Genomic DNA, 13,689 nt, shown 5'->3' with positions numbered 1-13,689 from the left:
GATCTTGTATTTCTCTGAGAAGGAAATGAAAATCAGGACATGCCGAGGATCTTGACTTAGCGATTTTAGCCCACTGAAGATGGTGACCCTGCAAAGGTGTTGATGGGCATATAAGTGCAATAGCGGCACAGTGAAGACAGGACACTGCTGGTGGGCATATGGGTGCAGACGCAGGTTAGCACACGTACACGGGTGTGTATCATGAGATGCATGTACCACCGTAAGGTACACTGAGAATTTCATTAAAGCAGGAGCCTGAAAGAGCATTTATTCATCTTAATTTTAACTAATGTATGCACTAGCCTTTGACTTGAACAGTTCGATAAGATTCACTCAGCTCTGTATTATCTATAGCAAAATCTTGAGATTATGTGGAACTGTGTATAGACACTAAAAGGATTAGTTGAAAACGAGGAGCACAAACTGAGGAATGAGGACCACAATCTATTCACTCTAGATTCCCATGGACATTGAATTATAAACACTGGCCAGAAGGTTCTGATCTTTGCCCTCAGTTTCTCTTCACTTAGAAGCTGGTAAAAATGTGTAACTAATGTGGCCAAGAGATTAATGTCTTCCCCTCAGGATTCCTCCATGTCCAACTTTGGGGCCCACACTGAGATTGTCCCACCTGATGTAGTTTGCTCCAGGGTGTTTTATCTGTTTTTTTTTTTTTTGGCCACACTGCAGGGCATGCGGGATCTTAGTTCCCAGACGAGGCAGTGTCTGGTGTCTGGCCCCTGGTGTCTGGACCAGGGATCCAACCCATTCCACGCCCCCACCCCTCCCCCGTGCAATGGAAGGGCGGAGTCTTTAACCACTGGATTGTCCGGAAAGTCCCTGGGACATTAACTTCTTGCTTCAAACCATTTGTTACTATTCATGGCCAAGGATTCTTAGTTTTTGCTTATGTCTGTATTTCAAAGGAGAATTTGTTTCTGTCTAATATGTTCTACGAAATGCTGAATGTTGGCTCTATTTATTGACCAGGCGAGACAATACAACAGGGTAGTTCAGTGTTGGATAAGTTCTCTAGGATCAGCCCTCTCTGTGAGCATCAGAGATGTGGGTAGATGCAGGGGGAACTTAAAGCCCCTTTGACACAGGCAGCACACCGGGGACCATGAACACTGAGGGTGAGTGAATAGGAAAAACTCTTTGTTTTCTCTGCATGTGTGCTAAGTCGCTTCAGTTACATCCGACTCTTTATGATGCTGTGGACCGTAGCCTGCCAGGCTCCTGTCCATGGGATTCTCCAGGCAAGAATACTGAAGTGCGTTGCCATGCGCTCTGCCAGGGGATCTTCCCAAATCAGGGATTGAACCTGCATCTCTTATGTCTCCTGCATTGACAGGCGGGTTCTTTACCACGAGAGCCATCTGGGAAGCCTTTGTTTCCTCTATGTACCAACTAAAGAAAAAAAACTCTTTTCTCCCTCTGTTACTCTTAATATTTCACTTCTTGTCACCAAATATGTGTGTGGGGGGCGAGGGGTGTAGTTCTCACACCAAGCAATTCTCCAGTTCTCTCTGGATGTTAACTGGTGTCCTATTAACATAATTCATTCAATTCTGACACTCTCTACCCAGTGTTAGGGCAGACTCTGCAGGTTAAGGGCCAGTCCCAGAAGACTTGCTCCACCTCCCCCACTTCAGGTGTCAATCACAGGTCCAGGTTGTCACCTGTGCTTCTGGCCTACTGGCTACAAATCAGAGGTTCCCAGGTTTCCACAATGAGCTCCTTGGCTTCGATAATTTGCTGGAGAGGCTCACAAGAGTCAGAAAAAGTTTACTAGTTTTACTAGTTATTACTGGTAAATAGATTATCAGTTTATTTATAAAGGAATACTTCTCAGAACAGCCAGGTGGTAGGGATGCCTAGGATGGGGCACAGAGAAAGGGGTGCAGAGTTTCCACACCCTCTCCACATGTGCCATCCTCTGGCACCCTAACATCTTTACCAACCCGGAATTTCCCCAAACCCTAGTTGTTTAGGGCTTTTGGAGGCTTCATTTGTAGACAAGATTGCTTAAATTATTGAAGTTGGTGATTGAATTCAATCCTCAGTCCCTCCTAGTTCTGCTGGAGATCAAGGGGTGGGGTTGAAAGTTTCAATCTTTTATCTTGATTACCCAGTCAGTTGCCCTGGCAACCAGCCAACCTCCATCCTTAGAAGTTTTTCAAAAGTCACTTTCATAAATGTAAACTCAACGTGTGGTTGAAAGAGACTTGTTATGAATAGCTAAAGAAACCTTTATTTCTCTTTTCATGTAGAAAATTCCAAGGGTTTTAGGAGCTCTATGCCAGGAATGCGGCCTACAAGCAAATATATATTTCTTATTATAAATCACAATTTCACAGTGAGCCTGGTGTAGTACTAGAACATTCTCAATAATATTCTGTATATGTTTTTTTCTCATGGAAAAAACATGCATTGCTCATTTAATGACAAAATGAGAAAATACAATCTACTTTCAAAATCTCCATCCCTGGCAATCTATAAAGCAGAAGACTCTAGTAGATTTTCATAGACACTATGGACAGATGGTTATTTATTTTTGAATTTATGAGCATAGTTTGACTCCCTGACTCACCTCACTGCCTCAGAAATCACCCCAATGGAATGCAAGTCAGACTCTGGGAATTATGGAAGTCTGAGAGAGTACAAGGTCTCTTGTTCCAGTTCTGCCCTTGCCTTGGTCAGAGACATTGGATAAAGTCAGATCTCACAGTCTCTAGGATCTACCCTTCTTATTTCAAGCGAAGAAGACTGTTACTCTCCATGATGCCCAAATGGCCAGGATTTCCCTCTGAAAAACCATGAAAAGCTGGGAGAACCCCACCCTATCCAGGCATGTTTATATTCAGGGATATGCCTCTGGCTCTCCTTCTAATATTCAGTTGGCCTCTCCTTCAAGGGCAACAGAATGCATGAGATCACAACTGCCTTGGCTTTAGGCACAAACATTTAGAGAACACAAGCGAATAAACCCATAGCCACCACAGCTTATACAAGCTAGAACAAGTGTTCCCAGAACCCAAAACATACCACAATCCAGATCTCCATTGTTTAATTGCCTGTCATGGAAGAGCAATTGGCAGTCAAGGTTTAGCTGACAGCAGCGGTGGGAGGTTGGGGTGCGGATGAGAGGTTGAGGGAGGGGGCAGCATGGAGTGTCTTTATTTATTTTGTATCAGCTTTAGGGCAAGGAGTGGAATTCAAGCCATGTGTTCTTTAGAATACCATTGTGGAAAGGACTTTGAGATTGGAAATAAAAGCTTTGGAGAAATGCTATGCTTGAGGCTGGAGGCTTCACTTTGAGAGCAAGGGATTAATCCATGCTATGGAAATTCAGCAGATAAAGAACATCTAAGAAAAATTTCTCCTCGTAATTTTGAAAATAAGAAATGTTATAAACCACGCCTCTTGCTGCGTGCTCATGCTTAGTCACTCGGTTGTGTCCAACTCTTTGTGACTCCACTGCCTGCCGGCCTCTTCTGTCCATGGGATTTTTCAGGCACGGATACTGGAGTGGGTTGCCATTTCCTTCTCTCGGGGATTTTCCTGACCCAGGGATTCAACTGATGTCTCCTACATTGGCAGGCAGATTCTTTACCATTGAGCCACTAGGGAAGCCCAAACCCACACCTCTACAACTATACAATTCCTTAAGAAATTTGGCTCTGTCCTGGGAGGTGAAGGTGGCTTATTTCAGCTGTATATGGGCTGGTCAGGGTCTTGCTCCACTTTAATGGTGAGACAGGACTCTAATAGATGAGGCTGCAATGATGGGGCAAGCCAGGAAGCAAAGTGCTTGTCACCATAGGCCACCATCTTCAGGACACTCTTAATTAACAGAACAAGCTGAAGCCCAGGTGAGTGGAATAGACCTTTCACCCAGTGTAGACTCTCTACTGAGTAACCAGAATCTAGATCATGCAGCAAAAAAAAAAAAAAAAAAGGAGACGCGGGTTGCGGGGCGTGGCGGGGGCATTAAAAAAAAAAAAAAAAAAAATCAACTTAGTGCTGACTGAGCTCTTTCCCTCTCCCACCATGGTTTCCTGGGGCTACAGAAAAGTGGCTTCAAACTATACCCAGTACTCAAACTACAGTTTTGAAGGGAAGAGATCTTAGTCCCAGATGAGTGAGAACAGTATCAGAGATTTTACTGGCAGTCACTCAAAGCAAAAGAGAGCCTGCCAGGTCTACCCAGGGTGAGCGAGAATAGCAAGAAAATAAAAGTGGTCTTTCCATTAGGCAAATGTACCACAGGGGGCAAGGCAGGGAGGAATACATCACACAAAAGACAGCAAATCTCTCTGAGTAACCATAATCAAAGAACAGAAGCACTACTTAATAAAAACTTGTACATGAATGTTCACAGCAGTGTACCGATACCGGATCAACCCAGATGTCTATCAATTGAATGGATAAATAAAATGTGGTATATCTTTGCAATGAAATTATTTGGCCATAAAAAGGAATGAAGTATTGACACAGGCTATAGCATAGATGAACCTTGAAACATTATGCTAAGTGAAAGAATCCAGTCACACACAAAAAAACCCCACATCCATTTATATAAAATGTCCAGAATAGGCAAACTATATACACAGATAAAAAGTGAGTTAGTGGTTGCTTAGGGCTAGGAGATATGAGGGTGCGTAGAGTGGTAGCCTAAGGGTATGTTTTATTTTTAAAGTGAAGTAAATATCCTAAAATTGACTGGGCTAATGACTGCAAATATCTGTGGGTAAACTAAGACCTATTCAATTGTACATGTTAAACAGGCAAACTGTATGACCTGTGAGTTGTAGCTTAATAAAACTGCTTTAAAAATAAGAGCCAGCAAAGTTTCTAAGAAGAGACCCATTAAACCAAAAAATAAGATTCAGAAAAAACTGACAATGAAGGCATGAGAAAAGAGTGTTAGAAAGAAAAGAAACAGCCACACTTTCTGTAAATGTTTATGTTATACTTTAATACCATGACTTCAAGAATATAAGTTCCAGATGATGTATCAACTCAGGCCCAGTCAGGAAAATAGAGACCACATTAATTACTTTAACAGAGAGTTTAACACAGGGAATTGGTTAAACTGGCATTCAAGAGCTGAAAGGGTGAGTGAGGTAGCACAGAGTTATAAATACCAGGGGACTTGGACCTCCTTGGAGTGTGCACCCCAGTTACTCCTACTCAGGAGTTTAGAAAAGAGGCCCCAGGAACTGGGCCTTAGACCTCTGTCTGAGGTGGGGCCCTGACCAGCGGCTGTGTACAACTTTGAAGGGTGAACTGTCCAGTTCTGGGAGTGTGCAAAGGAGTTAGAAATGAGAACCAACTTCTACAGCTGAGCTGAAGTGCTCTTTTGAGATCATTCTGACAGGAATAACATGAGAACTAGAAGGGGCAAGAAGCCTCTCCTTTCTCTGACCTTTTAATCTCTCTCCAAGTGCCCACAATTGGTAATGTCTACCTTGGGGAGCCAGCTGGTAAAGAAGTGCTGTTTGCAGGATCCCAGCCTAAGCATCACAAAGTTTGGAGCTGAAAGACAATAGATTAACACTCAATACAGATGAGGATAACAATCTAAAATGAGATGAAAAGGAAGACTGGAGGATTGAGGAAACCCTGAAACCACAACAACACTGCAACACTGCGCCATTGTACCATGTGACTGAAAGCTGAATTAATAACTTGATGAAAAGGCTTGATTTAAATATAATGAATTCTCAAGAAAAAGACAAAGATATTAAAGAAATTAGTAAGGAGATGACGCATGTGGAGGACAAGTTTTTGTTTGTTTTTCAAAAATTCTTTTTAGGGAATTCCCTGGCAGTTCAGTGGTTAAGATTCAGAGCTTTCACTGCTGGGGGCCCATGTTCAATTCTGGTTGGGGAACTAAGATCCTGTAACCACATAAATTCTTTTCAATAGTATCTTTACATTAGTTTTACAATAGTAGTGGTACAAAATGTTTCAAATAAGAATAATCATTGTCCCTGAAGTAGAGAATCCATCAAAGATCACAGAAATAATATTCAGAGCTATTACACACAATAATTTCCCTGAAATGATTAAAAAAACCTCAACTTCCAAATATCAAGGTTATGTGTTTTTTTTTTTTTCAAGGTTATGTTTTAATATCAGGAAAATATGTTAGAGACTGATTGACTGTGAGATACATTGTTGTTAAGACACTGAAGTTCAAAAGTACAGAAAAAATTCTTAAGTAGGTTAAAATCAAATCTGCCTCAGGTTTTCCACAAGACTTTTCACTAAAAGCAATGTTTGCAAAGTCCTGAGGGGAAAAACAGCAAGACCCAAGAATAGTTGTTGCTTGAGTTTAAATAAAACAGGAAGACATTTTCAAGCATGAAATAACTTAGGGAATAGGAAACTATCATGAAAGACTGCAAATGGACACAAATTCTCTGAAGCTTCTCTCATCAAAAGGTAAAGTCTATTTCTTTATCTTTTAAATCCATGCTGGCTTATAACTTGCTTTGACCAATGACTTGGAGGGACACTATATAAGGTCCAAGCCTAAGCCTCAGGGGACAGTGCCACTTCCAAACTCCCTCTCAGAGGGATGAACAAGCCTGAGCAAGCTTGCGGGAGGGGCTACAAAGGGCCTCGGCTGACCACCAGATCGGAGCCCAGGCTCCCTGGTCAGCCACTAGCCAAATGCAATCACATAGGTGAGTCCAGGAGACATCAGCTGAAACTCCCAGTTGAATGCAGCCCATCTGACTAACCCACAGAAGTGGGATATAGGAAAAGATCATTGAGGGTGGTTTATAACCCAAGTAGAGGCTGATACGGGCTTCCAAGTTGGCTCAGTAGTAAAGAACCCGCCTGCAATGCAGGAGATATGGGTTTGATCCCTGGGTTTGAAAGATCCCCTGGAGAAGGAAACGGCAACCCACTCCAGTATTCTTGCCTGGGAAATTCCTTGGACAGAGGAGCCTGGCAGGCTACAGTCCATGGGGTCGCGAGAGTCAGACATGATTTAGAGTCTAAACAACAAGAGGCTGATCCATGACAAAATCCATACTACTAAATCAAAATGAAATCAGAAATGAAGAAGCAATAAACAATAATAAATACTTTTAACTGAAAAGGGTGTAGAAACAAGGGAGCCCTCTTAGACTGTTGGCAGGAATGTAAATTGGTGTAGCCACTAAGGAGAACAGTATGGAGACTCATCAAAAAACTAAAAATAGAGCTAGCATATGATCCAGCAATCCTGCTCCTGGGCATATATATGCAGAGAAAACACTAATTTGAAAACATACATGCACCCCAATGTTCATAGTAGCACTATTTACAATAGCCAAGATATTGAAGCAACCTAAGTGTCCATTGACAAATGAATGGGTAAAGAAGATGTGGTATATACGTATAATGGAATATAACTCAGCCATGAAAAAGAGCAAAATAATGCCATTTGCAGCAACATGGATGAACCTAGAGATCATCATACTAAGTGAAGTAAGTCTGACAGAGAAAGACAAATATCATGTGATATCACTCATGTAGAATCTAAAAAAAAAAAAAGATACAAATGAACTTATTTACAAAGTAGAAATAGACTCACAGACATAGAAACAAACTTAAAGTTACCAAAAGGGGAAATGGGGGGCAGGGGGCAAATTATGAGTTTGGGATTAGCGGATACATATTACTATATAAACTAGATAACAACAGGATCCTACTATATAGCACAGGGAACTATATCCAGGATGTTGTAATATACTATGAGGGAAAGGAATCTGAAAAAAACAACAACATATATATATATAACTGAGTCACTTTCTATACACCAGAAACTAACACAATATTGTAAATCAACTAAACTTTAATTAAAAAATTGAAGAAAAATACATTTAAATGCTGAAATTAAGACAAATCAGTATTGAAATGATGGATTAAAATAGCATGTCAATGTTATAAACCCTGAGAAAGTGAAAAATCATATAAGCAAAAAATTAGGAAGTGCAGGACAGAGGTAGAAGGAACTGAAAGTGTGCAGATCTATCTTTCATAGCAGGGAACTCAGTAGTGACCAATATTGAAGCATGTAGTTTGAAAAAGTTACTCTGCCCTATTAATGATTTTTATAATTGTGTTTAACCTTTGAGAAACTTCTCACAAGTCAGTTTCTTTTGCAGTGAAGAAACACACATCTGAGTAGATCCTTCAGTTAAATTTAAGACTAAATTCAACACTGTACTTTAAAAACAACACGTGCAGATTGAGCTTACCCCTGTTACAGTCACTCTACATATGTAGCTCTCTATCCACCTTTCTATCTGTATTTATCTATGTAATAATGGTGTTCACCAACCGTGGTTATTTGTAGTATTTCTGAGATATTAAAATTGGGGTGATTTGAGCTTTTCTTTAGGATTCCCTGATAGCTCAGTTGGTAAAGAATCTGCCTGCAATGCAGGAGACTCTGGTTCAATTTCTGGGTTGTGAAGATCCACTAGAGAAGGGATAGACTACTCACTCCAGTTTTCCTGGAGCTTTTCTTTATTTCTTGAAGCTTCTATAAAAGGCTTAAATGATTTTTATTAAAACCACAAAGTTATAAAAGGAGTTTACAAGAAGTTTCTTGAGCGAGCAGTCCCAGTGGAAAGCAGGTATTTACATAGGGAATATTGAAATACCATTATGCTGTAAAATGTGATCTAAGCTGGTGGTTCTCAATCGCTACACAGCATAACCACTGAAGAGCTTTTTTAAAACATCAGTGTCTCCGCTCAGACCCATTAAATAAAAATCTCTGGGATGGGGCCTGGAAATCCAGATCTTTAAAATGTTGACCAGGTGATTCTGACATGCAACTATAGTTGAGAAGCACTTGTCTCAACAGGCCACATAGACATAACCCTTAGATGCAATGCATGTGGCTGGAATGCAAAGAACAATTGTTCATCCTATGCCTCCTCTGTCCCACCAGATCTGTTAGTTACTCTAGGAGAATGAACACTCTGAGTAGGCTACTTGACCCCAGTCTAGGTTCCCTTGTGGTCATAAGATGCCTGACAGCAGGAACTGAGGCAACATGCTTTCTTGCTGTCTCATACATTCAGAAGGAGAGACTGGCTCCTTACAGAGGCCCCCCACCCCTCCACCCCAAAGTTCTGAGTTGGCACCTTTGTGTCTCATTGGCTTTAAATGGATGACACACCCATTGCAGAAATAGTTCCTATTGAGATGGAATTACTATGATTGGATCACCAATGCTTCTTCAAATTCATTGTGTAGAGGAATTGCCTGGGAATCTTGTTAAAACGAAGATTTTGATTCACCAAGTTCTGGAGTGGGGCCAAGATTCTGCATTTCTAATGAGCTTCCAGATGATTAAAATGACCACCTTAAATATCAAGCACACCTGATATTTACAGCAGCTGAGGTTGAACACAGGAAGGCTAATAAAAGAGCCTGCTACAGATATCCAGACGTGGGAAGCAGCCGCGAGAGAGAATCCCTGGCCTAGCAGAACACCCGAGTTTCCTTTGTGTTTACCGGGCCAAGCACAGAGGTTGGGGGGGGGGCCAGCCCCCCGCATAAGTCCACTTAAGGGGTTCACTTTTCCACACTCGTGTCCCCGCCCGCCCCTCCCACCGTCTTCCTTCGGGGTGAGGATAAGGGTGAAACCTAAGGGCCTGGATTACTGGTCCGGGTCTTGTGGGCGCCGGCACTCCGAAAGTGAGAGGACTGCACCGCGGTGGGGAGGGCGCTGACACCCTCACAAGGCAGTCGGGGTGTGTGGGGGAGAACAATGAACTACTGGACAGGAAGCGCAAGGCCAGCGAGTTCGGAAGACTAGGCCCCACGCGGGAAGACGGACACGACAGCCGCGTTCGAAAACACCACGCCTGCGCTGCCCGAGCCCGGCGCGCGCTCCCGCTCGCCGCCTCAGCCAAGCTCAGGTCCAGCCGCGAGCTCGCAAGGTGAGGGCGGGGACGCAGACGCCGGAGGGACGGCCGAAACGCGCGAGCGCAGAGAGCGTGCGCACGCGCAGAGCTGCCGTCGGCGGGCGCCTGGAGCGCGGGAGAAGCGTCGGAAGCCACTGAGAGGAGCGGCACCTTGGTGAGCACTCCCGCCCCCCACGCCCCGCCACCGCCTCCCTCCCTTCCCTTTTCTCCCGGAGTGCTTTGCGCGCGCCCGGTGGGCGGGGGGGAGGGGAGGGGAGGCGGCGGTGGCAGCCATGTTGTTGTGAGTCTCTGTGTCTCACCCTCGGTACTTCGGTGGTTCGGAGGAGGAGGGGGAGGAGAAGGAGGAGGTGGGGTGGGGGGGAGGGAGGTAGGTGGAGAAAGAAGATCTTGCCGCCACCGAAGGCGGAGGAGGGGGAGGACGGCCAAGAGCGACGCCGCCGTGTGCCCAACGGTCGGTGTCCCCGGCTGAGGCAGCGCGGCCGCAGCAGCCCCGTAAGTCAGTCGCGCTTGCACCCCTCTCCCCTTGCTCTGGCGCCGCGGGGCGGCTCCCCGGGCTTTGTGTGGCGGTCTCGGCTGGGGGCAACCCGCCGGCGGGAGGGCGGACGGGGCCCGCAGGCAACTCAGGACGGCCGCGGCCTGGAGCCCGCTCGCACAATGCAGGGGGAGGAGGGGTGCCGGAAGGGGGTGTGCGCCCGGCGTGTGTGTGTGTGGGGGGGGGAGTGCTCACGCCTTTCCCGCTTCCTTTCCTCCCAGCGTTTGAGCCTCGCGGAGTTTGCGGGGGGGCCCTCGCGGCTCTTTCTTGGTCCCTTTCTTGGTCCCAGGGTTAGAGATCGAGCTGTCCGCCTGCCCAGCCCTTAAAGGCTCGGAACGTGCGGGGGGAGAGCGGCCGGGTGGATCCCGAGAAGCATGCGAGTTGGAAGTGGGCGAAGAGGAAGGAGCGGGTTTATGAAAACAAGTGTGGGGATGAATGCTTGAGGTCCCGAGCGTGTCCTGGAAGAGCTTCCGGCAGACAGGTGTAGGGACGAAAGACACGGTGTAGGGCTTATGGGTTCGTTGTGTTAGGTGCCATTGGTGAGGAGTGTTGTGTTTTTGTTAACTGGAACCGATATCGAGACTCAGGGAAATGTGCAAAAATTAAAACAAAAGAAGAGATTAAAACTTCACTCATTTTAGCCATTGTTTTGTATCTGAACTGGGCCAAGTTTGGGGAACATGTTAAATTTTTTTTTGCCCAAATACACGTGTTAAAGTTAGTGTTAACTTCCGAGACCACAGGTAGGGAAAACCAACTTTTCTTAGCTTTTCATTCTGACACATTTAAACGTTTGAATGGGATGGGAATTGCGGGGTTAATCATGTATAATAAGACAACCGTGTTAAAATCTGGACTTAGTACTTTGTGAGATTTTAGCTTAAAAATTGGTGACAGACTTAGGGGCAAAGGGTTTTTTTTTGGGGGGGGGGGAAGCTGTACTAGAAAAAAGCTTTTAAATGTTTGAGAGAAATGTAGTACTTGGAAAGGTATTGTATATCAAGAACATTTTAATAAAGGGTGTTACCTAAGAATTTCAGTAGACTTGTTTACTGCTTAGATTCGTGTTTGATAGGTGACTCTTCACCATGTGACCTGGAGCACTGGAGGATGATTTAAGGATTTCTGGCTAGCAATCCGGTTAAAAACATAAACATAAAAGAGTTTTAATTGGCTAAGTTTCTGTTCTTAGTTTTTTAATACTCTGCTTTAAAAAAAAAATGATTTGCTTTATCTGTACAGTCGTCCTAAATAGTTGCTGGCGTTTCCCTTATTTCAAGCATGTCTTTTAAAAGCCCAATTTCTGGTGACATTGAGTTGTTTAGAATTGTCTTTTGGTGTTCCAGAGGGCGGGTTTTGTATGAGATAAGCCATATTTAAAAAAAAAAAATTATATTTCAGAATCCTGGTTCTTCAGTTTTTAAAGTTCGTTTTTGTTATTTGCACAATAACTCTTCAGGTTACATTTGCAATTAACAAATATCTTCAAACAATTTAAACTTTAATTTTAATACAGAATTTTCTTATTTTGAGTCTAAAGTTCTCCTAGATGTTTGATATTAATAAAATTTCAGCTTTTTAAAGCCTAAATACTGCCACATTTAAATTGATCATACAAGGTTGTCACTTTAATAGGTCAGTTTTTTTAGGCATTACAAGTATGTAATAAGCCAAATAAGCAGTCTTAACACAGATACTAATATTAGGATTTTGTTTCTCTTAAACCTTCCATACTTGTTTATAAATCTTTGCGGTGTTGAAAGATAATTTATCTTCCTATGTAGTTTACTTCCTGTGTAGGTACTATCCAAGTTAACAGAAGTGATTACTTTCAGATATTAAGGCCAGGTGTGACATCCAAAGCCAATCTTCTCTGTGACCAGACTGCCTCCTTTTTATTGATACTGATAGGATCTTCATAGTTTTAAGTGGAGGTTGGTTCTGTCTCCTAGACTCAAGTTCTTTGTACTTTGTAATTCAGCGACCTTTGAATTTGTTGGGTTTCTAAGACAGGAAAACACTGTATTTTTTCATGTTTTTATAACTTGTGGATACCTACTTGAAATATCTGAACGGCTTTGTTCAGCTTGCATTCACAGTTTGAGGCCATTTTACTGACAGGTATGACTAAGATAATAATTGTACCTGTAACATTGTAAATTGACTTGTTACATACTAGATTTTTTGCTGTTTTTTAGAAAGCATAAAAATAGTCTGACTTGCTCCTATTGTCCCACCTACTCACTTTTCCTTTTGATGAGTTTATAAGAAGGAACTGATCAAGTATATGGCTCAGCCCCTTTCCCCATACTCTTTGGGAGCCTGCCCCCTTGCAGAAAGCACTCTGCTTCTTCCTGAGGTCACTAGTGATAGACTCTGTCCCTTTCTGGAGGAGGACTGTGGTTGACCAGTGCTGCCTGTGACTGGGTTAGGATAATTATGAAGTGTGGTTGTTAGGATGCTGTCTTGGTCTAGGTTTAGATTTTGCTTTTCAGAAATAAAGGAGCTATATGGATTACCATCAGTCTTAATTCCTGTGTCTCTCACTCCTGAATTCTGATGTGTCGGGAAAAAGGTTTCTTCAAACCCTATGATGTGGTGGGAAAAACGTTTCTTCAAACCCTATTATTTAGAAACTAATACTTAAATAGTGATTTTTATATTTAGCAATGTAGATAGAAGACATTTTTATTTAGTTGTTGCTTTTGTAGTAGAAAAAGTGAATTTACAGAGAAATAATATTCTCACACTTTTCCAGTGAAATGCTGTATAGAATTATTACATAGGTAGGTGCATGATACATGCTGCTGCTTCTCAGATTTTCACATAGCAATATGCTTAGAGACATATCACAGATTTTCACTTCTTATTCTCTTACCACTATCTTGTGAGGAGATAAAAGACTTTACAGTACTGGAAAACATCCAGATTGTGTCCACCTTACATACATATTCCAGAATTTTACCATACCTGTCAGATACAAAAGCGCCTAAGAAGTGTGAAGGGAAAAGGGATAGTCAGAGTGTCAGAACACTTTAACTGGAAGTGGGACAGAAAAGGCAGTCATTTTCACCTACTTAGGATGATATGTGTATTTGGATCGCAAAATTCTGCTTCCTGGAAGAGTTCTGGTGAAATTGACTATAAACTGACAGTACAAAACCATCTACTCAGTGCCTGCCTAGGAGAATAAAATCTGTAGCTGACTTC

General features: G+C 42.9%; 1 protein-coding gene across 9 annotated transcripts in view; it reads left to right on the top strand.

The window, feature by feature from the left end:
- The first annotated feature begins 10,022 nt into the window (after positions 1 to 10,022).
- PUM2 (pumilio RNA binding family member 2) overlaps positions 10,023 to 13,689 on the top strand; it is a 97,761-nt gene continuing 94,094 nt past the window's right edge. For 3 of the 9 annotated variants that reach the window (XM_043917232.1, XM_043917228.1, XM_043917227.1), the window contains exon 1: positions 10,208 to 10,439. The gene's annotated coding sequence lies outside the window, so the exon portion shown is untranslated. Of the gene's footprint in view, positions 10,102 to 10,192; positions 10,440 to 13,689 lie in introns of those variants that run through there. The other 6 variants (XM_043917229.1, XM_043917225.1, XM_043917230.1 and 3 more) reach the window with 4 other exon arrangements.

The sequence above is a fragment of the Cervus elaphus genome, chromosome 11 (assembly GCF_910594005.1).
Source record: "Cervus elaphus chromosome 11, mCerEla1.1, whole genome shotgun sequence".
Taxonomy (NCBI): Eukaryota; Metazoa; Chordata; class Mammalia; order Artiodactyla; family Cervidae; genus Cervus; species Cervus elaphus.
This window is presented reverse-complemented; position numbering and strand designations above follow the sequence as displayed.